Source organism: Gorilla gorilla, chromosome 7 (genome assembly GCF_029281585.2).
Source record: "Gorilla gorilla gorilla isolate KB3781 chromosome 7, NHGRI_mGorGor1-v2.1_pri, whole genome shotgun sequence".
Classification (NCBI taxonomy): Eukaryota; Metazoa; Chordata; class Mammalia; order Primates; family Hominidae; genus Gorilla; species Gorilla gorilla.
This window is the reverse complement of record NC_073231.2, coordinates 40,559,562-40,585,500: the sequence shown is the minus strand read 5'-3', so window position 1 is coordinate 40,585,500 and position 25,939 is coordinate 40,559,562. Positions and strand designations below refer to the sequence as shown.

The 25,939-nt window shown below is 42.4% G+C and overlaps 1 long non-coding RNA gene and 1 other non-coding gene across 2 annotated transcripts in view; both read right to left on the bottom strand.

The window, feature by feature from the left end:
* Positions 1-24,675, bottom strand: part of LOC109027963 (uncharacterized) — a 34,102-nt gene extending 9,427 nt beyond the window's left edge. The window contains exon 1 of the long non-coding RNA XR_008668089.2: positions 24,528-24,675. This is a non-coding gene — a long non-coding RNA (uncharacterized lncRNA). The remainder of the gene's footprint in view (positions 1-24,527) is intronic.
* LOC115935673 (U7 small nuclear RNA) lies at positions 22,550-22,612 on the bottom strand. Its single transcript, XR_004071293.1, has one exon. It is a non-coding gene; the product is annotated as a U7 small nuclear RNA (small nuclear RNA).
* Positions 24,676-25,939: the final 1,264 nt, after the last annotated feature.

Genomic DNA, 25,939 nt, shown 5'->3' with positions numbered 1-25,939 from the left:
TTGCCCAGGCAGGTCAAACTCTTGGTCTCAAGTGATCCACCAGCCTCAGCCTCCCAAAATGCTGGGATTACAGGTATGAGCCACCACACCTGGCCTAATTTTAAAAAGCAAAATATATTCAGTTTTGAAGACAGCTTGATTTGTCTTTGCTTATATGTGCCATCACATGTTATTGTCTCAGTCCATGCTCATTAGCACAATAATATTTAAAGGGCCTTTGAAAACATTTATCAAAAATACTGAACCTTCAAGCATAGTTTTCTGAGAATTCGCAGCTCTGAGTTAAAAGTTTTTGTTCTCTGTAAAATATATATAAAATAATTTTGATACCCAGTTTTAAGAGTTGGTTTAATATTTTTTGGTATTAAAAAATCTGAAAATGTTAATAGGTGTTCCTTAAATTGGTCACTAACCAAAATTTTACTCTGCTATCAGTTCATGTTAAATTTTTTTAGTACTTAATTCAAACCACTTTTGTTTCTTCTAAAATTTTTTGTTTAAAACACAAAGACTTATCTTACTGTCCTGGTACTATTTATTGCCCATTTGCAACAGTTTTTGAGCTTTTTTTTTCCTTGAAATTTGACTAGAATTGATTTCTTAATTTCACATGTACACACAAAAACACATGATCTTGCTTTATGACTGTTAATATTTTCTACACGGGCACTATATTGGAGACTGTAAATACTCTGCCTTCTTGAATTAAACACTCTTGGGCCCACATGTATGCACATATCAAAAGCCTTAGAGAACACTGAACCACAGCACATTAGAGTGTCATCTTCTTCAGCATTTTCTCTCTGATTCTCCATCTTGATCTCTAGGAATAGTTTTTATATTGCTTCTTTCATGTGTTTACTCATGGTATCTGGTCTCTGGGGCCCACATTTTTTAGTGCAAGACAGAGAGTAAAAATATGTTCATAGGCTGGGCACGGTGGCACATGCCTGTAATCCCAGCACTTTGGGAGGCCGAGGTGGGCAGATCATGAGGTCAGGAGTTCGAGACCAGCCTGGCCAATATGGTGAAATCCCATCTCTACTTAAAAAAACATCTACAAAAATTAGCTGGGCATGGTGGCATGCACCTGTAGTCCCAGCTACTCCGGAGGCTGAGGCAGGAGAATCGCTTGAACCCGGGAGGCAGAGGTTGCAGTGAGCCAAGATCACACCACTGCACTTCAGTCTGTGTGACAGAGTGAGACACCGTCTTAAAAAAAAAAAAAGGAATATGTTCACAGATGATGACTGAAGAAAGAATTGTGCAGGATTAGACACTTCAGTACAATGGACCAAGAGCACTTTGTTGACATTTTCCCCATTACCTTTATTTGTAGCATTCATGGAGTTCAGACAGAAAGCCGGAGAGGGTCGTGGTGGTCTGTGCCTTATACTTGAGGAGAAGGGGGCCTCATAAGAAAACAGGGCAGGAGTGGGATGGCCCACTGGAAAGTGATTATGAAGCCCATGAGGACAAAGAACATGAAATGGAATAAGACAATCTAGTTAGGTTTATAAACAGAAGGGGGAGACTTTGAATGTTCATCATACACAGTTGAGGTGATACAAAAAGAATACCCACATAGAGGGAAAAAGTCCTGGAGTTGGGAATCTGCTAGGAATGAACCTGGATTGAGCCTATGGCTTCAGGAATGGAAAGAATAAGGGAAAGGAATTATGAAAAAATATTGAGCAATACTTGGCATATTATTGGATGGAGAAAATACTGCCCTGATAGGTAATGAGTCAAAAATCATTCCCAGTTTTCTTGCTCTAAACCTGGTTCTCAACTTTTAGCAGGCATCAGAATCACCTGGAGGAGGAGATGCTGCTGCTGGTGGTGGCCCAGAGACCACACATTGAGAACCACTGCTCTAGAAAACCATTTGTCTTTGCTGATGGAGAAACCTGGCTCTAATAGAAGGTAACTGAGGAGGAAAGGAGTTGCTTGACTTCAAGGCTATCCATCAAAAGATCACAGTGAGTTATACAGTATTCAGCTATGTATCTCTCAAATCAGCCAAGCTCTTTTACATAAGAATTTTGCAATTTCCTAACTAATTCAGGATATATGTTAAATTCCTAAATTGAGCAATATGAATTTTTAGGTGGTTTTGTTGTTGATGGTAATGGTTTGATGTTTAAGACAGTTGCTGCTTATCTTGACAAACCATGAACTCTCAAAATGTTTCCCAAGGGAAGGGCTCCATAGAGAAGAAAGGAAGCCATTATTTCCTCTATGTCAAAATGAAATGTTCAGACCTCTGAAACCTAGATAAATGAATAAATATAAAAGCATAGATGAGATCAGCCTTCAAATCTACAAAGACAAAATAATCCAAAAAAAGGTGCAAATTACAATGGTAATAAGAGAATTTAAGAATATATATAAATTATTTTAACAGAGAAACTGTGTTCCTCCAGGGCCTGTAGTTCAAAATTTTGTAATGCACAATGATCCATCCCCAAAAATGGAATATTGATTCAGACCCTAGGACTGCAATGTTTAAACCAGTGGTTCTCAACTGTTAGTGACCATTAGAATTACATGGAGAGTTTAATAATAAAGACAGATTTGGGGGTCCCCCTCCCCCTCAGAGTATGTGAATCAGTAGATCTCAGTGGACTCAGGAATTTGTAGTTCAAACAATTCCCAGATGATGCTGATGCTGGATGTGTGGGACCATACTTTAGGAATTGCTGTTTTTGCTCTATGGTTCACAACTTGGCCACATACTAGAATTATCTGGGGAGCTTGCTTTTTAAATTTCAATTCATAGGCCACACCTCAAAACAATTAAAATTACAATCTCTTGGGGTGTGAACCCAGGCATCAGTAGTTTTTGAAGTTCTCAGGTGTCTCCCATGTGCAGCCAAAGTGGAGAATTTCTACTTATGTTAGTAGTTGTCAGACTTCAGCACACATTACCTGAAGGACTATTAAAATACAGATTGCTGGGCCCCTCTCATGGAGTTTCTGATTCTGTACGTCTGGGTTGGGCCCAAAAATTCGCATTTCAATCAAGTTCCCAGATGATGCAGTCAGTCCTGGGACCATACTTGGAGAACCACTGGGTAAGACCAACTTCAACCCTGGCTGTATTTGGAATCTACTGGAGAGCTGGCAAAAAAATACTGAAGTTGACTCCATTCTCAAAAACAAAAGAAAACCAGATTGGGATATAATTAGTTTGGGTTGGGGTCTGGCATAAGTATGTTTTTAAAGCTTCCCAGGTGATTCTAATATGCAGCCAAGACCTGGAATCACTGCAAAATCAAGCAAGGTGAAGACGCAGTAAATGTATCACCTGTCATGTTTGCTTGTCATCTGAATTTAAAATGACCTATTCTAACCAGAATATATTTCAACCACTACATGCAGTATCTTTATTGAAAAAATATACTACATTGAAATAAATGTAAGATCATGAGGGTCATTTCTGAATTTAAGAAAGAGCCAGGCACAGTGGCTCATGTCTGTAATCCCAGCTACTCAGGAGGCTGAGGTGGGAGGATCGCTTTAGTCCAAGGATTCAAGGTTATTGTGAGCTATGTTTGTACCACTGCACTCCAGCCTGGGCAACAGAGCAAGACCCTATCTCAGAAAGAAAAGGAAGGGAAAAGGAAGGAAAGGAAAAGACTAGGTTAAGCCAGGAGGGGATTCTCCCCACCCCTTTTATTGCTATAAATGCAACATACCATCTGAATTTTTTTTTAATGTTACATGGTAACCCACCCCTTTGGTGATCTGCAGCCAATCATGTAAACAGAAACATTATAACTGTTATTATAAAAGTAGTTTCCTATAAATGAGAAATTACGCTTATATCTAAATAAACTTGAAACCTGATCAAACACCCTAGCCCCAAGAAAATAACTCTGGGTTTGGACAACACAACCTAGAGTAACGTTTTACTGCCACTTGATGTTTCTGAACATACAGGGTCATTTTTAATCACATAGTATGGAAATAAGTTGTCTGCTACAGACAGTAAAGGCTGAGATTTGGGAGTGGAGTTGGGGTGTGGGCAGGGAGAGTATCAAAAGGAGTTGGCTTTTAACTGGGGCTTTCTTGGACAGCTCTATGATATCAGTTAGATACATGTTTGTAAGTAATTATTTCTACTTCAGTTTTCACAGAAAATAGTGATACTATTGTGTTTTGGCAGCTGATTTAGTAAATTGCCATTCATGACCCTGCTAGAATATACTGTGCAAGGTCCACTTCTTATGCCTCAGAAATTTAGCACTGGAAAAGAACTTAGGGCTCATCAAATCTCCTAATTTTATAGTTTAGGACTGACTTTACACCCACTAGAGTGGCTATAACCAAAAAGACAAACAATAGCAAATATTGGTGGGAAGCTGGAGAAAAACTAAAACCTCATGACTGGGAATTTATTGCCAATTTGGAAGCAGTTTGGCAGTTTCCTTAGAAGTTAAACATAAATTTACCATCAACTGAGCAATTCTGCTCCTAAGTTATCTATTTACCCAAGAGAAATGAAAACATGTTCACACGTTTACATGTTCATACATGCTGCATGTAAATGTTCATAGCAGCATTATTCATAGTGGCCAAAAGGTGGAAACAATTCAAATGCCCATGAACTGATGAATGGATAAACAAAATTTGTTTATACCCAGCAATAAAAAGGGAAAACTGAGGATACATGCCACAACCTGGATGAACCGTGAAAACATGCTGAAAGAAACCAGACACAAACGATGACATATATGATTCCATTTATATGAAATGTCTAAAATAGGCAAATCTGAAAGAGACAGAAAATAGATTAGTAGTTGCTTAGAACTAGGGAATGGGAGAGGTTAGCATTACGGGGGATTTGAGGACGAAAATGTTCTAAAATTGACTGGTGATGGTTGCACGTATCTGTAAATATGCTAAAAACCGTTGAATCACACACTGTTAAAAATATTTTTATTTTTATTTATGTATTTATTTATTTTTGAGGCGGACTCTCACTCTGTCACCAGGCTGGAGTGCAGTGGCGCAATCTCAGCGCACTGCAACCTCCGCCTCCCGGGTTCAAGCAACTCTCCTGCCTCAGCCTTCCGAATAGCTGGAATTACACGTGCGCACCACCATGCCCGGCTAATTTTTGTATTTTAGTAGAGACTGGGTTTCCCCATGTTGGTCAGGCTGGTCTCAAACTCCTGACCTCAAGTGATCAGCACGCCTTGGCCTCCCGAAGTGCTGGGATGACAGGCGTGAGCTACCAAGCCCAGCCGAATCATACACTTTAAATAGGTAAATTGTGTGGTATGTGAATTCTAAATAAAGCTGTTATTAAAAAAAAAAATCATCGGAGTGTAGCGTGCTGGGAAACTTCAGACGCAAATTTCCATCAGCCTACCTCTGAAATCACCTTGGCCGAGGCGACCGCCAGGCGCATGCGCACGGGGCAGCCACCAGCTAGTTAGGGTGAACCCAGGTTAGAGGCGCCCAGGCTAGAAGGGCCCGGCTCTTGGCCCTCGCTGTCCTGCCCGCTATCGCCGCTCTTTGGCGCCCCCGCAACAGCCCCCTCTCAGCAGGGCGCGGAAAGGGCAGGGTCCCTCTCTCTCGTATATACCACAAAGAAAGCGCGTTCCCCGCGGCGCCCCGAGAGCCCTTAGGCAGACGTCCCGCAGAGTCCCAAGTCCCTACGGTGGGCCCGCGGGCTCCTGATCTGTCCAGGCCCCTAAACTATCACAAGGAGGATATTTGATGACCGTCTTTCTTCCCTCGCTCTCTCCCAACAAAGGGTAACTGACCTCTCGCGTGACCTGGCCAGCGCTGAGATTCCCTAAACACGCTTTCCCCCTATTGTGTGCAGACCCCCACAGGGCGGAGGCGAGCGGCGCGACCCACTGGACGGACGCGGCCTGGAGCTGCAGGCGCCCGGACCTGGCGGGCCCTCCCTGGGCGGGCGGGTGGCGCGTCGCCCGCCGCCGATCCGGGCGGGGTGAGGGGGGCGCTGTAATTGCAGCGCAGCTCGGGTTCCCACGCTCCTATTGTTGGCGACTTTGTTTCCAATTCCCATCACGTGTGCTAATTAGTTAGAGCTGCTGGCTGGCTGGGAGGCGTGTGGCTGGCCTAAAAGCAGAAAGATCACTTCCTGTAGGGAGCCGGGCAGGCTGAATACTACTGGGGCTTCTTTTTCTCTCCTCCTCTGCGCCTCCTTCTTGGCCTCCCAGGAGGGTGGGAGAGGGAAGGGAAGGGGAAGAAATGCTGGTTGCGGAACAAATGCCACTGAATTGCAATAACAACCAAAAAGCTGGGGTTAGGGGGTAGGTTGGGGAATGGAAGGGGGAGAGTAAGAGCGGGGAATAGTGGAAAAAACAGGATTAAATGAGAGATTCACATTAGATCTCTAATGCTTTACAAAATGCCGTTCACAATTTTGATCAGTTAATCTCGTCAAGATTGGGATAATGGAGGAATTTTTTCATTTCCTCCATTCATGTTCAGTTTTTAAAAATCTGTCTTTACCCTCTGAGTAAAGCAAGCACAAGCATCATGGTACACTAGGAAAAGAGAAAAAAAGTGAAGCAAGTCATGACTTTTGAGTCAGTGACTTGCCCCTGGACCTAAGCTTCTGAGTTCTATTCATTTTGGCACTACACTTTTAGAAGGGGTGCAGTGAAGTGTCAGAGACTAACAGAAGATGGTAGTAAGTTTGAAAAATATACATGGGCCCATTACAAGAAAATGGTGCTATGTTTTTTGGCTTCTTGTTGGGCTGCAAGATTTAGGAAGGCTCTGATTCTCCTTATGGAAGTCTCTACTTTGAAGATACCATGATATCCATACTTCCCTACAAATGAGAGGAAAGTGGGCATTTATAAGAACTCCCTTATAAGTGGTGGCAATAAGGGAGGAGATTTTGTCCTTTCTTTTGGAAAGTGGTGGAGGAATGAGGTCAAGAGTAACTCCATTCAACATGCATTTAGCAAGGATGCTTTGAGCATCTCCTATGCGCTAGGCACTGGGCTAGGGCTAGAGGCAGAGAGATAAAACATCCAGAACCTATCCTTAAGTAGCTTACAAATCTAGTTGAGGAGACAGGTATGTATGCAGAGCAACAATTAAGGATGACTCAGAAATGAAGGTCTGTACTTGAGACTATGAGGCCAGAGAAGGGCCACAGACCCAGGCAGGGAAATTTGGGAAACTTTCTGGAGAAGGGATGATTCATTTATCTGACACTTACATGACAAGTAACAATTGTCCAAGAGAAGAAGGGAGGAAAGGGCATTCCAAAAAGAGAAGTAGCAGAGTGTACAAAAGGCCACCGGGTCAGTGACGGAGTATGAGGCACTCTGCAAGCAGGTGTGCCCAGCGGCAGCACAGGGCTCCAGGGGTAGGCGTGGATGAGCCAGAGAGACAGGAACCATGAAAAGTCTTGTTGAGGAGTTTGGACTTTATCCTAACAGACCTAAAGCAAAGGAGCAAAATAATTAAATTTGTCTTTTAGAAAGATTACTTGGGCAGCAATTTAGAGGCGGGATTGAAGGGTCTCAGGCTAGGGCGGGGAGAGGGTACTGGGGACTAACCCAGTGATTCAGCAATAAGAGATATTATAAGAGACTGAAATGAAGAATGAGGTGAGCCCGATTCAAGAGATACTTCGAAGGTGGAACTGACAGAGCATGGGGACCAACTTGACTTTGGCAGTAAGCAACTGGAAAAAATGCGAGATGACTCCAGGTTTCCAAGTTGCACACCTAGATGCATGATGATGGCATTCACTGGGATAAGCAACCTGGAAGACAAAGAATAGGCTTGACTTGGAGTGAAATGATGAGTTTAGTTCGGGCCATGTTGTGGTAGAAGTGACTGGAAGGTATCCAAATAGGGATATCTAAGAGGAATGTGGATATATGTATATGGAGCTCAGATAGGAAGGGGTGGGACCAGAGATGGAATCAGTAGCAATAAGAGATAGGAAGGTGGTGTAGTTTGCCTGTTGCTCACCTGTGTGACCACCACTTTGCAAATGCAGTAAGTCCTCACTTAACATCATCAATAGGTTCTTGGAAGCTGCGACTTCAAGTGAAATGTATAAAGAAGCCAGTTTTACCATTGGCTGATTGATATAAGCAAGAGTTAAGTTTCCACAGCATGTTTCTGGTTACAAAAACATCAACAAACTTCTAAATAAAGACCCAAAGTACTTGTAATAGTAAACATCAAATAAATGTGAGCTACACATACATCTAAGAAAGATTAATATTGTTGGCAATAAGGGAGAAAAAATAAAAAGAAAGATAAACAAACACTAGTAAGATAATTATTTACCCAGTTATTCCAATTCAGTGTCACAGGCCCCTGGAGCCCATCCAGGTAGGTAGTTCAGGGCACAAGGCGGGAACTAACCCTGGACAGGACACCATCCATCACAGGGTGCACGCACACACACCCGCACTCACTCAGACGGAGAGAGTTCAGACCTGCCAATGAACCTAATATGCTCATCTTTAGATGCAGGAGGAAACCAGAGGACCCAGAGAAAACTCATGCAGATGTGGGGAGAATTCACAAGCTCCACACACAGTGGCTCCAGCCAGGAATCATTTTTTTCTCATTAATGTTATAACAAAACAACGTTGAACAAAATGTTGTTATTCAAGGACTTGCTGTAATTGCTAGATATGCTGCCCCAAAAGCGCCTCAGTGGGACTCTATGATCCCACTTACAGGAGGAATCAAAAGTAGTCAAATTCACAGAAACAGAGCGCAAAGTGGTGCTTGCCAGGGTTTGTGAGGAGGAGGAAAGGGGTGTTGTTTCATGGGTACAGAGTATCAGATTTGCAAGATGAAAAAGTTCTGGAAATTTGTTTCACAACGATGTGAATATACTTTACTGAACTGTACACTTAAAAATGGTTAAAATGGTAACGTTTATGTTACATGTTGTTTTTAAGTTAATCAAAATAAAGGGTGGGAAGGGATTAAGGAGGGAAGGTGATAACCCTACCAGCTGCCTCTGAACAGTACTAGGATAAAATCTATTTCTCTTCTGCTGATGGCACTCTCACCCATTGTTGCTGGGGAGGTAAGTTAGGGCAGACATTTTAGAATGGACAGTGTGAAACAAGAACCTTCAAAGTGTTCATACCTGGCCAGGCGTGGCAGCTCACGTCTGTAATCCCAGCACTTCGAGAAGCCAAGGCAGGAGGATCACCTGAAGTCAGGAGTTCGAGACCAGCCTGGCCAACATGGTGAAATCCTATCTCTACTGAAAATATAAAAATTAGCCGGGCATGGTGACGTACCTGTAGTCCCAGCTACTCAGGAGGCTGAGGCAGGAAAATCACTTGCGGCCAGGAGGCGGAAGTTGCAGTGAGCCAAGATCACGCCACTGCACTCCAGCCTGGGTGACACAGGGACACTGTCTCAAAAAAAAAAAAAAAAAGTTCACACCCTTTACCTAGATATTCCATTGCCTAAAATGGGTCCTAAATAAGAAACCAAAAATACTGGGGAAAAATGAAGACATTAGACATACTTTTTTTTTTTTTTTTTTTTTTTTTTTGGGAAGGACTCTTACTCTGTCACCCAGGCTGGAGTGCAGTGCTCGCTGCAACCTCCACCTCCCGGGCTCAGGTGATTCTCCTGTCTCAGCCTCCCGAGTAGGTGGGATTACAGGCACCCACCACCACACCTGGCTAATTTTTATATTTTTAGTAGAGACAGGGTTTCACCATGTTGGTCAGACTGGTCTTGAACTCCTGACCTCAAGTGATCTGCCCACCTCAGCCTCCCAAAGTGCTAGGATTACAGGCCTGAGCCATTGCACCTGGCCTAGATATACTTTTAAAACCAAGTGTTCAATACTGGAAAAATAGATAATTAAATATAGTGAAATACCACAAAACTATTACAAATTTTTACAAAAAGTTGATAGCAACATGGGAAATACTTATGAAGTTAAATGAAATAAAATTCAGAATACAAAAGTGTATCTATACGTTGATTACAACTGTGTCAAATACAGTCTATAAATACAATTTTAAAACCTGGAAGAAAATATTCTAAAATATTTATAGCAGGTATTTCTGGTTCCCCAGTATTATTTATTATATAAGTGATTTATAAATATATCGAAGGTAAAAGAGGGAGAAATAATCTTCCAGTAAACATTTTTAAAGACTGAATATTCCTCCTCCGTTTGAATCTGTTTCTTTTTGCTTTTCTTCTGTGGGAAAGAGGAAGCAGGGGATCTTAGCTTCAGGAAGTGATGTCAAACATCTTAGCCAATTCTAAGTGCTAGGAAGACAAATTAAGACCTTCTCTTTAATTGAATGTAATCAGTTAAACAAGGCCACCTGTGGCTGAGATGGAGCCAAGTCCTAGAGACGGCAGCTTTGGTGTTAAGCAGCCCTAAAGGTCAGCACCACCCTCTGGGATGGGCTTTTGATTCTATATCAAGTTACAGGGCTGTGCTAAAAGAAACATTCTAATCAAAACCTGAGCATGTGATTGGGTTTAGAAAGTGTTAATAAAAGGAAGAACAGTATAGAGTTTTTACCTTAAGGATTTATTTCTTTAAACATAATCAGCAACCAAGCTAGCAAAGAGTGCCTCCTGTGTGCCAGATATGTTATTAAGCATTTCATGTATAATTAACTTGCTAATAAGCCCGTGAAATAGATTCTACTGTTATCACAATCATCCTCACTTTGCAGATGAGGAAAGTGAGGTACAGAGCGAGATTAAGTAATTGATTCAATGTCATACAGCTTATACAGGTAGAGCTGAGACTTGAACCCAGACAGTTTGACTCCATCATCTGTGTTCCTAACCACTACACTATGTTGCTTCTCGAGATCTAAGATTGTTCTTTGCTAGGTAATTGTGAATTCCAAACACACCTTAAATTAAACCTTGCATTTGGAGCAAATGTTTGCAGTGCATTGCGATCTCCTCATAATAGCATAATAATTGCACAAGCAGCATTTGGGAAGTGGGAAAGTCCAGTAAAGACTGAATTAGCAGAGCTGAAATTACCAAATGATAACAAATGTCACAGGCACTTTACACATTCAGTATTTCATCTGAGCTTCCAGCATAAGGTTGAGAAGATTTTGTAAGGAGTAATTGAGCATTCCCTTGGAAGCAGAAAAATTTTCACACATGGCTTTTTCACAGTGTGGCAGGACTGTCTTTGCCACATCTAGGATAGAATCCAGGTTGGCAATGGAAGAAGACTCCTAAAAGAGTGGATAGCCTGTTGGGCCCATATTCTTTTTAGCCAAGAATTATGTCCTCAGAAATTCTCCAAAGGTCCAAGTACCCTTTGAAATCCTATATGAAGTGAAAACAAACATCATGATGCAAGTCTAAAAATAAGCTCATCCTCTTCTCCCCAAACAAATTCTTCCTTCCAGATTCCTTTACTCAGTAAATGGCACTTCCATTACCTAGTTGCCTAAGCTACTGGACACTGTGATTGCCTGTCCCAGTATCCATCCTCCCCAAGCCACCACGGTAATATCATCTTCCTTGCTAGTGATTGGTTGAGGTGGGCAGCTCCAAGTCAGTCTAGCCAATGAAGCATGAGGAGAGACTTGCCACAGACTTCTCAGAGAAAGAGGCTAATTTCTCCCTCCTATTCTATCTGAACAACAACAACAAAAAATGTCACTGGGGGTGGCCACGAATTGATTTGATGGGAAAACCAGCCTTAGGATGAAGCCAATGCTGGGGATGGCAGAGTAGAGACAAGGAATGCTGGGCTGATGAACCCATAAGCCCTGAAGCTGTTCCCAGTGGTAAATCTGTTATTTGAGATAATACATTTTCTTTGTTTTTGCCAGCACAAGAAAGGGTTTCAATTTTTTGCAACAGAAAGCACTCTCACTGATATATTTTGCACATTCACATAATCATCAAGTCCAGTTGTATTAGTTCATTTTTCACACTGCTATAAAGAATACTACCTGAGACTGGATAATTATAAAGCAAAGAGGTTTAATTGACTCACAGTTCCACAGGCTTAACGGGAAGCACAGCTAGGCGGCCTCAGGAAACTTATCATCATGGCGGAAGGCAAAGGGGCACCTTCTTTACAAGGAAGCAGGAGGGAGTGAAGAGCAAGTCGGGGGAACTGCCCTCTTTAAAACCATCAGATCTTGTGAGACTTATTCACTATCACGAGACCAGCATGGGGAAAACTGCCCCCATGATCCAATCAACTCCCACTAGTTTCCTCCCTTGACACAGGGGGATTATGGTGATTACAATTCAAGATGAGATTTGGGTGGGGACACAGAGCCAAACCATATTACCAGTCTACTCTCCTTCCTAAGTATTTTGAAACCTATACACCTCTCTCCGTCCCCATTACTAATAATGATCCTGCTCAGGCTACCAATGAGGTCTCTCATCTGAATTACTCCCAAGTCTCCTAACTAATTCCAAAATGCCTTGATTCATTTGAGTAGGCCTGAAGACAAAGTAAGAAAAAACATCGGCCGGGCGTGGCGGCTCATGCCTGTAATCCCAGCACTTTGGGAGGACGAGGCAGGTGGATCACCTGAGGTCAGGATTTCAAGACCAGCCTAGCTAACATGGTGAAACTCCACCTCTACTAAAAATACGAAATGAGCCAGGCGTTGGTGGCATATGCCTGTAATCCCAGCTACTTAGGAGGCTGAGGCAGGAGAATCACTTGAACCTGGGAGGCAGAGGTTGCAGTGAGCCAAGATCACACCATTGTACTCTAGCCTGGGCAACAAGAGTGAAACTTCATCTAAAAATAAAAGAGAGAGAGAGAGAGAGAATGTGGAAGGATGATGCTATGACAAGCACAACAAGATTTCCTTATCTAGTCATAGGGCAAAATTTGAGTGACACCATTCCTCAGTTCATCCTAAAAGACACAAACCTCCACTCTCAACTCCTCTGACCTAATGGATCTTCTACTGAGTGGGCTTTTGGAACCATCTCATGGTGGTCATATCACTTCATTCGTATCCTTATCTCTGAGACATCCTTTGCACTGGTTGCTTGCTGCCTTGGCAGTAATCCCAAATGAAGGCAACTTCAGTTGAGTCCAAGTTATTCCCATCAGTCTTAGGACCAACCTTTTATGGTGTGGCTTCACTTGGATACACCGGGGCCACCTTGGTAGGAAATACAGTTATTTCCATCAGTCCTGATTTCAGTTAGACTCTACAAGTATTTGGTGATCGCCTACTCTGTGCTTGGAATGTGCCAGGCCTTAAAAAGGGCAGACAGTGAGCATATTCTGTTCTCTGTACCCCAGTATTTAATACATAGTTAAATACCCAATATTTAACACATAGTTCTAGTGGTACTCAAAGCTGTTTTTTTTTTTTTTTTTTTTTTTGAGACGGAGTCTTGCTTTGTCGCCCAGGCTGGAGTGCAGTGGCGCGATCTCGGCTCACTGCAAGCTCCACCTCCCGGGTTCACGCCATTCTCCTGCCTCAGCCTCCCGAGTAGCTGGGACTACAGGCGCCCACTACCACGCCCGGCTAATTTTTTGTATTTTTAGTAGAGACGGGGTTTCACCGTGTTAGCCAGGATGGTCTCGATCTCCTGACCTCGTGATCCGCCCGCCTCGGCCTCCCAAAGTGCTGGGATTACAGGCGTGAGCCACCGCACCCGGCCCAAAGCTGTTTGTTAATGAGCGTTCCCTTTGCCCCACATCCTTGCTAGCATTTTTTATTTTTATTTTTATTTTGAGACACAGTCTCACTCTGTTGCCCAGGCTGGAGTGCAGTGGTGCCTTCATGGCTCACTGCAACCTCTGCCTCCCGAGTTCAAGCAATTCTCGGCATTTTTTATTTTTTGTTGTTAAATCTTGTTTTGCTTGTCATAGCATCATCCTTCCATATTCTTTATCTCTCTCTCTCTTTTTCTTTTTTAGATGAAGTTTCACTCTTGTTGCCCAGGCTAGAGTACAATGGTGTGAGGCAACCTCTGCCTCCCAGGTTCAACTGATTCTCCTGCCTCAGCCTCCCAAGTAGCTGGGATTACAGGCATGTGCCACCAACGCCCCGCTCATTTTGTCTTTTATTTTTTGTCTTTTTGATAATATTCATTTTAACTGGAGTGAGATGATATCTCATTTTGGTTTTGATTTGCATTTACATGATGGTTAGTGATGAGCATTTTTTCTTATCTGTTGGCCATTTGTATGTCTTCTTGTGATAAATGTCGGTTCAGATCATTTGCCCATTTTTAAATCAGGTTACTTAGTTTTTTGCTACTGATTTGTTTGAGTTCCTTATATGTTCTGGTTATTAAACCCTTGTTGGGCAGTTTGCAGGTATTTTGTCCCTTTTTTTTTTTTTTTTTCAGGACAGGTCTCTGTCACCCAAGCTGGAGTGCAGTAGTACAATCATGGTTCGCTGCAGCCTCAAACTACCAAGTAGCTAAAACCACAGTCATGCACCATCACACCTGGCTAATTTTTTATTTTTGTAAAGATGAGGTCTCATTATGTTGCCTACACTGGTCTTGAACTCCTAACCTCAATCAATCCTCCCATGTCAGCCTCCCAAAGCACCAGGATTACAGACATAAGCCACCTTGGCCAGCAATCTTTCATTCTTTAGGCTGTCTCTTTACTCTTTTGATTGTTTCTTTGTTGCACAGAACCCTGTTAGCTTGATATAAGCCCATTTGTCTATTTTTTAATACACTGTTGATGGGAGTGTAAATTAGTGCAGCCACAATGGAAAACAGTATGGAAGTTCCTCAAAAAACTGAAAATACACCTGTCATATGATCCTGCAATCGCACTGAGATACATATATATATATATATGTGTGTGTGTGTATAATGTAAAAGAAAAATATATATAAAATACATATATATTATATAAAATACATATATATATTATATAAAAGAAAGGAGATCAAGTCAAAGAGGTATCTGCACTCCCATGTTTACTGCAGCACTATTCACAGTAGCTAAGATATGGAACCAACTTACGTGTCCATCAATGAATGAAAGGATAAAGAAAATGTGTATCTATGTGTATCTGTATACACATCGATATATATATACACAATAAAATACTATTCAGCCATAAAAAATAATGGAATTCTATCATTTGCAGCAGCATGAATGAGCTTGGAGGACATTATAAAAAGTGAAATAAGCCAAGCACAGAAAGACAGATATTACATGTTCTCACTCGTATGTTGGAGCTAAAAATGTTGATGTCACAGAGGTAGAGAGTAGAATGATAAAGGGGATGTTGGGGGATACAGAGGCTGTTTATGGGTAAAAACATACAGTTAGATTGAAAGAATAGGTTCTAGTGTTCCATAGCACAATAGGGTAACTATAGTTAGCAATAATTTATTGTGTATTTCAAAATAGCTAGAAGTGAACATTTGGAATGTTTCCAACACAAAGAAATAATAAATGTTTTAGATGATGGATATCCCTATTTCCCTGATTTCAGCATTACACATTGTATGCATGTATCAAAATATTACATGTACCCTTAAACTATGTACAACTGCTACGTATCAATTTAAATAATTCTTAAACGAGTCAAAGAAAGATATATTGGTGAATATGTGTTAGTCAGTACTCCAGCAACACACAACCTATTGAAGAGATAAACATGAATATAGTTTACCACAAGGCTCAATGGTATATAAAATGCAAAATAAAAACATGTACTGATGCTTATTAGACTCAAGTCCCTCTTCTAAGGGCTTTATATATATTCCCCTCTTACCTGCGGTTTTGCCTTCCATGATTTCAATTACCAGTAGTCAACTGTATTCTAAAAATATTAATTGAAAAATTTCAGAAATAAACAATTAAAAGTTTGAAATTGCAAACTCTTCTGAGTAGCATGATGAAATCTCATGCTATCCTGCTCCATTGCGTCCAGGATGTGAGTCATCCCTTTGTCCAGCTTATCCACGTGCTACCGGCCTGTTAGTCACTTCATCAGATGACAACAACATAGTACAATATGTATAGGGTTCAGTACTATCCAAGATTTCAGGCATCCACTGGGGGTTTTGGAACATATCACTCACAGATCAGAGGGGACTACTGTATTAATTTATCAAATCCTCACAACAACTCTTGAAATATGTACTAGTATTATCTATACTTTTCAGAATAAACTGATGCTCAGAGAGGTTAAATATGTTGTCCAGGATTGCACAGCTGGCGGTGTGAAGAAGCAGATAAATTTGAAAATGCAGGAGGAAGGTATTTGTTTAATGAAGGATCTGAAAAAGCATCACATCATGGAAAAATGGATTTTGAGCTAGACCTTCAGGGTGAAGTAGGTATTCAACATGCTGGGGGGTGGGTGGCATATTCTAGATTACAGAATAGCTTGAGTAAGACACAGAAGCGGATTTTCAGGGAAAAACAAATAGCCACATGTGGCTGTTGTACATGCCTACACCCTGGGTGTAGAGTGGGAATTAAGTGAGTGGGTATGATGGGAATTATGACTGGGCAAATGGTCACTAGCTCAATTGTGGAGGGTCGCTAGTGGCCCACCCAGCTTTCAATCCCTCTTATATCCTCATAAATGTTCTGTAATCTTCCATCCCTAATCAGCCTGGGTACTTCTGGCGAAGTTAACCCTATACCCAGGTGCAGAGTAGCTCCTGATTTGCTTAAGCCAATCAACATTTTCCATTCCCCTGGCCACAAGATAGGTTTGAGGTTGGGCCTGCGACCCAGCCCTATCCAATCAAGTGAATGTTAGGACTCTTTCCCAGCATTCTGGGACAGAACTCTCTCTCTCTTTTTCTCTCTCCCTTTGAAAGTGTGGGGTGTGTAGTCCACAAGCTGTGGCCTCCTTGCAAGTACAGGACCAGCCAGCCTCAGTACAGAAAGAAGCAGGCACCTGAGGAGGCATGGCAGGGAGACAAAGAAACTTAGTCTTTGGTCACATCATTGAGCCACTGGATTGAACCATCCTGTAGCCAGTTATCCCATTTTTGGACCTTCCTTTTACATGAACCTGGAAAGCACTTTTTTTTTTTTTTTTTTTTTTGAGACAGGGTCTCACTTTGTCATCCAGGCTGGAGTACAGTGGCGTGATCATGGCTCACTGCAACCTCCACTTCCCAGGCACAAGCGATCCTCCCACTTCAGTATCCCACCTAGCTGGAACTACAGGCACATGCCACCTTGCCTGGCTAATTTTTTGATTTTTTTGTAGAGACAGGGTTCTACCCTGTTGCCCAGGCTGGTCTCAAACTCCTGAGCTCAAGTGATCTGTGTGTCTCAGCCTCCCAAAGTGCTGGGATTACAGGCATGAGTCACTGTGCCCAGAAAGTAAATTTTCTATTTAAGCAGTGTGAGTCAGGTTTTCTGTTGCTTGCACTGTAAAGTCTTCAATAGTAGGATGTGTGGGGGGTTTTTTGTTTGTTTTTTGAGACAGAGTCTCACTCTGACACCCAGGCTGGAGTGCAGTGGCACAATCTCAGCTCACTGCAACCTCTGCCTTCCAGCTTCAAGCAATTCTGACACCTCAGCATTTCAGGTAGCTGGGATTACAGGCGCACATCACCATGCCCAGCTAATTTTTGTATTTTTAATACAGACAGTGTTTTGCCATGTTGGCCAGGCTGGTCTCGAACTCCTGCCCTCAAGTGATCCGCCTGCCTAGGCCTCCCAAAGTGCTGGGATTACAGGTGTGAGCCACTGTGCCTGGCCAGGATGTGTGGTTTTAAATCATTGTTCTGGTAAGTGGTTGAAAAAGCTTACTCCCTGGCCACATGGAGGGTAAATTGGTTGGCAAATCCCAAAGCAAGGGGATGGCTAGAGACCACTGCAGTATGCCCAGTGAGAATCATTGCAGGCAGGAGTTAAAGAGTTGACAGTAGACAGAGAAGACTTGAAAGAAGAAGCATTTGTGCAAAGCTTATTTAAAATGGGCTGTTAAATTTAGCTGGGATTGAAAGCTTCATTTTTTCTTTTATTTAATCCCACTAGAATAAAGGATTGTTTGAAAAAAAATAACTTCTAAGATTGTATCAGGTACCTGAAGTCTGTTACTACTCTCGTCCCTAAGAGAAAGGAAAAGAGGCCATGTGCAGTGGCTCACACCTGTAGTCCCAGCCACTCGGGAGGCTAAGGCAGGAGAATCACTTGAACCTGGGAGGTGGAGGCTGCAGTGAGCCCAGATCACACCATTATACTCCAGCCTGAGTGACAGAGCGAGACTCCATCTCAAAAGAAAAAGGAAAAGAGAATTACCTCCATTAGTTATTGCTCATTCTTTCATTATATCCCATATTTCATACTAAATAGTTCATCTTTCCAGGTATTTCTGTCCTTCACATGTTTACAGCCTGATGTCATATCCCTCAAAGTCATCAAGCAACTCAGTTCCACCTACTTAGCTCCTTTAAATCTTTCTTCATATATCAGATCCTTTCATTCCTCTGCACATAAGAACTTATACTCACATATATTCCCTCCATTCTATTTCACAGCTCTTTAGTGGCAATGGCCCAGTGTGTACAATCTGTTCCATGTGTCCAGACTCAGCAGGAAATGGGGAGTGGGAGAACAGACAATGAAATTCTGTAGGTCAAACAGAAGGCTAGGATGGATACCATTATTGTATTGGGCTTGGAGTGAGAGGACCAGGTTTGCAGCCTATCTGTGCTCAGCTGCATGACTTGGGACAAGCCACTTGACCTTTTGAACCTTGGTATCTTCAGTTATAATACAGGAATGATTTTTAGCCCATAAGGGGCTCAAGTCTATCTTATATTCTTCCTTCATCCCCTCTCCTTTATTCCCTAAGGAGAATGAGGGCTGACATGGATGAATCAAGGGCTTGTTCCTGGGCCAACTGGTGAGTAGTGTGGTCTCACCCTCTAAAGAATTATAATCTCTTTGAATTGCAAATCCCTCATGGCTAGTAACTCAGGATGGGTCCTGGGCTACTCCAGCCTAGGAGCTATTCTGCTCTGATGAAGTAAAATAAGCCAGGCCTGCTATAGGCTTAGAAAGAATCTCCTTCATTCTCAGTAAACTATCGCAAGAACAAAAAACCAAACACCGCATATTCTCACTCATAGGTGGGAATTGAACAATGAGATCACATGGACACAGGAAGGGGAATATCACACTCTGGGGACTGTTGTGGGGTGGGGGGAGGGGGGAGGGATAGCATTGGGAGATATACCTAATGCTAGATGACGAGTTAGTGGGTGCAGCGCACCAGCATGGCACATGTATACATATGTAACTAACCTGCACAATGTGCACATGTACCCTAAAACTTAAAGTATAATAAAAGAAAAAAAAAAAAAAAAAAAGAAAGAATCTCCTTTTCCTCTCCTTTGCTAATCTCATATTTTCTTGAACCAGCCTCTCCTTGGACTCAGGGCTTAAAAACAGAGGGCTGAGAATTAAGTAAAGCTTGGTGGCAGGCAAGTAAAGCTTGGGGCCTACTTACCACATTGCTGCCTCTGCTGTGTCACGAGGAGCCCTACAAGCAGTCCAGCCTGGCTCCCGGGCATGCCCCCGGGTTCAGGGGCAAAAGACTTTGCCTTGGCTTTAGCACATGTCTCTGGGGACAGAAGCAAGGCAGTATGGCGCTTCACGCTTTCAGCTTCTCCTAATCTTTTTCTACCTCAATAGAACTAATCCTAATAACACCATCTTATAGGATTGTCATGACAATGTAATGAGATCATCTAAGAGAAAACGTTTTGAAAACTATTCAAAAATGGAAAGTAACAATCTTGAATTCTAAATTCTTCCTATTTTAGTTTCCTCATCTGTTAAATGTAGTTTTTAAAAACTAAAAAGCAAACATACTCATAAGTCTTTTGAAGGATTGCAAGAGGAAAAAATATATATATATATATTTTTTATTTTTTATTTAAAAAGGCAATCCAGGAGGGGTGCGGTGCTCATGCCTGTAATCCCAGCACTTTGGGAGGCCAAGGCAAGTGGATCACCTGAGGTCAGGGGTTCCAGACCATCCTGGCCAACATGGTGAAACCCCATCTCTACTAAAAATACAAAAATTAGCCGGGCGTGGTGTCATGTGCCTGTAGTCCCAGCTACTCGGGGGCTGAGGCAGGAGAATCACATGAACCGAGGAGGCAGAGGTTGCAGTGAGCCCAGATTGTGCCATTGCACTCCACCCTAGGAGACAGAGCAAGACTCTGTTTCAAGAAAAAAGAAAAAAAAGGCAATTTATAGTCATGGAAATTATTTCATTTTCACTTTTTTAACAGTTTTGACACTGAAATCCTCTATAAAGTGAATGTATGGTTAGACCTCTTATAGGCCTTATGCCTATTAATGATCTTGTAAATCTGCAGAAAATAGGGCCGTCCATTTGCTATAATCCCTTATTGAGAAGATATAGTTGGTTTTACTCTTAACACTGCATGACTGTTTCATTTTAGATCCCTGGTAATTACGTAAGTCCTAGCAGTAAGAAGCCTCTTCTGATTCACAGTGACTCTACCCCAAAAACAAGATCTGTCAGTCTATTCTGTAGTTCACAAGTATTGTATCGTGCACAATTGCTGACCCTCATGTAGTTCACAAGTAGAAAGCATGGCCCGGCCCTGTAGGAGCTATACTCCAGGCAGCAGGCATTGATCTTATAGATACAAACAGATATAAATCTCAGCCAATCTCCTACATATGTTCCAAACATCATGTCTTCCCTAACATAAAGAACTAGACATATTGGGGCTTTAAATAAGGTCTAATTTCCTGAAAGCACAGCCAGCATTTCAGGGGGAAAAAACAAAAACAAAAAAATTTCAACAGTGGAAATGCTATTTAAAAAATCCGGGAATTTTTCTGTCTTTAAGGCAGTAGATGAATGGGTGCCTAAAGATAATTATACCAGACTGGAAGTAAAAATCAGCCAAATAACCATACGACTAAGAGCAGATCTCGCCAAAGCCTCGGCATTATCATAATGCAGGTGTTACTGCACCCCATCTTCCTTCCTCAAGGGGTGCCTTTGCTGAGCCCTGGTGCTATCAAAGGGCTGAGTCTTTCTCTATTCAATCTCTGCACCTCTAGTTGCAGGATTCCAGTGGATTCCACGTCAGAGCCCACATCAGAGGCTGGAAAGAAAGAGGTTGGGCACACATTTGCCCCTTGCCCTGGCCACCCCTGACCACCACATGGCCTGGCAAGTGTGCACACAAAGCCCAATGCTGGGGAGCTGGCACCATCTGGGGGGAGAATCACAGTGTCAGAGGACAGCATAGACCTTCTGGCTCCTGTCACCTGCCCTCATGCCACATAAAGAGAAAGCTCCAAGGCACAGACCTCCCATGAAGGGATTGACTCCAACATATCTCTGTCATTTGTCCCATATCTGCTTTTTAAGTATGCAGACTAAGCCAGACCCTCATGACTAAGTATACACTGGTGAACAAAAAGAGGTCCTGCCTGCCCAGGTCCCAGAGCAAAGGTGAGGATGAATCCTTCCATTTGGGTTTAAGCTTCTCACCAAAAGAGATCCAGACCTCACTAGTGGATCTTAAGGGCATCTCTGCCTTGACAACATTAACACTAATATCTGACACTCAAAACATTCCCTTTTCTCAGCTTAATGTTACTGGTAAAAGAAATTTTTTATATATTAGCCCTGCCCTTCTTACCTGGGGGTGCAGTGGGCTTCTTCTGGCTAGTTTGAGGCCACTAGCCTCAAACACTTCGTGTTCACTCTCTAAATAACCCAAGGAAATGGCCACTACAGATTCTTTGGATACAGCTTCTACCTGACAGAGGGAGGTAAGAGTAGTGGTGGGGGTGGGGGGAGTTTCATTTTCTTAATGCCCAAACCTCAGTTAGCACTTTAGAGTACAGAGGGAAGATTCTGAAATTTTCTGTGTAGGAATTCAAAAATGATTACTTGAGTAAATTTGCATTTCTGAGACAAGCATTTGTAATAACCCCTAAATAAATTATAAATTTCATTCTGTCACAGAGTCTGAATCAATGAGATTTTGATGGATTTCTATTTTGTGGGTGGAGACAGGGAAGACTCCTTGAGGCTGAGGGACTTGCAGGAGGTGACTCTGCTCACGCAGACTCTTGACCTTTCACCAAAGATGGCTTGGGCGTGCCGGGTTAACAGGCTCCTAAACCTGCCTGGAGCAGTACAAAAACAAACGTCAACATTCTCTGCACAGGCTGAAGCTCTGAGATGTTCCAGCAACCCACATTACAGAATGCAATTTCAATTCCAATTAACCATATCACTAAATCATTCTAAGGTCACCTGGGGCAGTGTATTGCAAATTGACAGCCACTGCCCACTCAGTTTAATAGGAAATGACCAGTGTTTTCTAAAAATAAGAAAAGAGTATAATAGAAAATATTAGAGTACATTGCACATCATGAAGTATTGTTTTATGAAATACTTAGTTCAGGCAGGTAGGTAGGTGATGCATCATTACTGTGGGCTGGATCATAATACACAATGCATTTCTACTATGCTCTTAGTCAAAGTAGACAGACAATGGCTAAGGTGTGCTCTCATTATTTAGTCCTCTCTTTCTTTCTTTTTTATTTTTTTCAATGAGGCTTTCCAGAAAAAACTGGAAAGCCTGCTAGACAAATTCTGCAAGAGCTGTTAACACTTTTTTTTTTAACTCTTCTTTTTCAGTGCTGCCAAATAAACAGTGTGCTTCATTCTCATTCCCTTGCATTCATATTACCCAGAGATACCAAATGGCCTCTGCATACCCATCAGGGTTTTACCTGCCTTGAAGGGGTGATTGCAAGGCATATATTACTTTTTAGGATGGGAACAGCCTGGGTAAAATGAGAGTCATTCATGAAAATTCCATGCATTTTGCAGAACTTAACAAACTGATCACTCACACCTTTTCTTTTTCTGGTCAAGGTAGTAAGTGGTTTTCAGGATTTGGCCTGAGATTCATCAGAGTCCCATGCATCGTGACACCCTCTATTGCTAGGCTTCTAAAACCCTGTGTATTTGCACAGGTCCTCTGTGGACAGTGAGCTGGACTGACCTCACAACCCTCCAGTATGTGCAGTGGCTGAGAATGACCCACTCCCAGCAACTTTCTGCAGCCAAGGGGTTAATCCTCCCTGAGCTGAAGCCTGACATGGGGTGAGCCACAACCTCCCCCTCACAGCTGTTTTAGCATTTCATGTGCCTGACAAGAAGCATTTACGTCTGACCTAAACCTCACCTGTTGCAACGTGACTCCATTCATTCACTCTGTCACCAGAGTGACGGTCACCAGATATTTCTGGAGGCCCTGCAATGGGCTTGTCATTGCACGAGGTGCTGCAGAACTCACAGTTCTGCCACAGAGACAACACACTCATAAATCACAATGCCAGGCCACATGTGCGGCAAAGGCCATGAGGCTCTAGGTGTGCAGAGAGGGGACAAAGAGGGTTGGCCTTGGAAGGTCTGGTGTAGCTCACAGAAAGGCTGGTTATGACTTGCAGTCATTTAAGTGCAGATGGAGAATAGTTGATATCTTCCTCCTATGATTAATTCTCCCCAAACTTTTCTTTCGACTCTTGATGAAATATTCTGAATGAATTTTTCTTTTTATATCCAATTCTTAGTCCTTCCAGCAATTTTATCATCAAAGTCTGTTAATTTTCTATCTCTCCTTGCTGTGGGCTGAATGTTGTGTCTTCCCAAAATTCATTTGTTCAAATCCTAAACCCCGAGTATAATGGTATGAGGAGGTGGGGTCTTTAAGAGGTGATCAGGTCATGAAGGTAGAGCCCTCACAAACTGATTTAGTGCCATTATAAAAAAGGCCCCCAAGAGACCCTCATCTCTTCTCCCATGTGAGTATACAGAAAACACAGTGTCGATGAACCAGGAAGGAGGGTCCTCACCAGGCACTGAATCTGCCAGCACTTTTATCTTGAACTTCCCAGCCTCAGAACAGGGAAAAATAAATTTCTATTGTTTATGAGTTATCCGGGTTATGGTATTTTGCTATGGCAGCCCAAATAGACTAAGACTCTCCCTGTATAACGTAAGTTCTATGAAAGTAAGGACTTTGTCTATTTTGTTCCTTGCTCTATCTTCAGCATCTAGTACAGTGCCTGGCAATAAATATTTGTTCAACAAATGTATGAGCCCATTTTCTATGGGCTTCATTAGGCTGAGATGGGGATGGGAGCTAATGTTTAAAATGGGTTCCTGTTACAAACAATGAAACCAACATCTCAAGCTCTCCTTCCTACTCACTTTTGTAGGAACTCCATCCCCTCCAGGTCTCTCCTGCTTGTTTCTGAGCATTCCTGGAGATGTTTTCGGTGTGCTCAGGAACAAGTGCTAAAGATGTGGCTACCGCACTGGAAACCTCAACAAGCTAAGGAGGTTCTGTGTTCTCCGAAGCCCTCTGTGCATCACAGCCATGGCTGTAAGCCATGAAGAAAGGGAAAGAACACCTCCTTCTCGCCTTGTATAACCTCTTGTCACACAGGACCAAAGCAGTATGACACTGTGCTTTGTAGTTGGAGGTTTTGTAATGAAAATACTTCCCATATTTACTTACATGTCTTATTTCCTCCGGATCCAGACATGAGTACAGGAAGAGCTCATCTGAGGACAAGGAGCAGTATTCAGACTCTCTCCTTCCTCCCTGCTGGACACCAAGACATTCGGATTAGCTGAACTTAGTAGGCCACCTCTTCCTTAGGCTGAGGCGCTCCCGTGAGGCTATTCAGTGCCCTCTGCAAAGGAGTCTACTCTCTTAGCCCACTAACCATTACCAGGCTGTCTAGATTCCAACAGTGACCATGTTCAACCTTGAGCTTGAAAGCCACTACAAAATCCTTTCTTATAAATAGAGCTTTGGGTTGGCATAGAAATTTGGCATGTACCTGACCAAGCCTGTGTATATGTCATTGGTATTTTATGTCGTATTCTAGAGCTTGTATGTGTCCAGGAAGTCTAGTGAATTCGACCATGAATCCAGACATGGCCAGTGGCTAAATCCTGTGGGAAGACACTGTGCTTCTCTCTGACCCATGAACATTCTGCTAGTCAAGCTCTCTGTCACAAAGACAACTTGAAGAGACAGTGTGGACCTCACAGAAGATACCATCGTCACTCTTACCAATGCAACTGTGGTGAACAGGACCACTATTATTCCTTAGATCAAAAGGACAGCACATTCAACAGCATCCTCATGGCATGCCAGCAATTTGCATAGGATGTTCATAATTAAACTTTGATTATCTAGTGCTTTGTGGATGTATTGTGTATTACAGAAATCTATTTGCAACATGGAGGCACATTTTCTCTTTTGTTTGTTCACTTGTTTATCTGAAAATCAACAAATGGCTATAGAATGCCTACTATGTGCCAGGGACTTCTGGTCACAGCCTCAAACAAAAGAGATTCTTCTGTATTCTATTCTTCTGTAGCTTACCATAAATAAGAGCATTCCATAGGTAAGAAAACAGTTAAATAGTAAGATAATTTCACATAATCATAACTTTGGGCCTGATGTGGTGGCTCATGCTTGTAATCCCAGCACCTGGGAGACCAAAATGGGAGGACCACTTGAGCCCGGGAGTTCAAGACAAGCCCTAGCAACATAGTGAGACCCCCCCAACAACAAAAATGAAAAAATTAGCTAAGAATGGTGGTGCACACCTGTAGTCCCAGCTACTCTGGAGGCTGAGGCGGGAGGATTGCTTGAGCCTGGGAGGTGAAGGTTATGAGCCCAGGAGGTGAAGGTGAAGGTTATTGCTTGAGCCCAGGAGGTGAAGCTAAGATGGTGCCAATGCACTCCAGCCTGGGCAACAGAGCAAGATCCTGTCTCAAAAAAAAAAATTAAAAGCTAAATTTTATGAAAAAATTATAAAAAATAAATTTGGTGAAAAAATTACGCAGAACAATCTGACACAAAAGGTGGCTGGGATTTGCTGGCCTATGTCATTCACATCCCCCTTGTCCCTT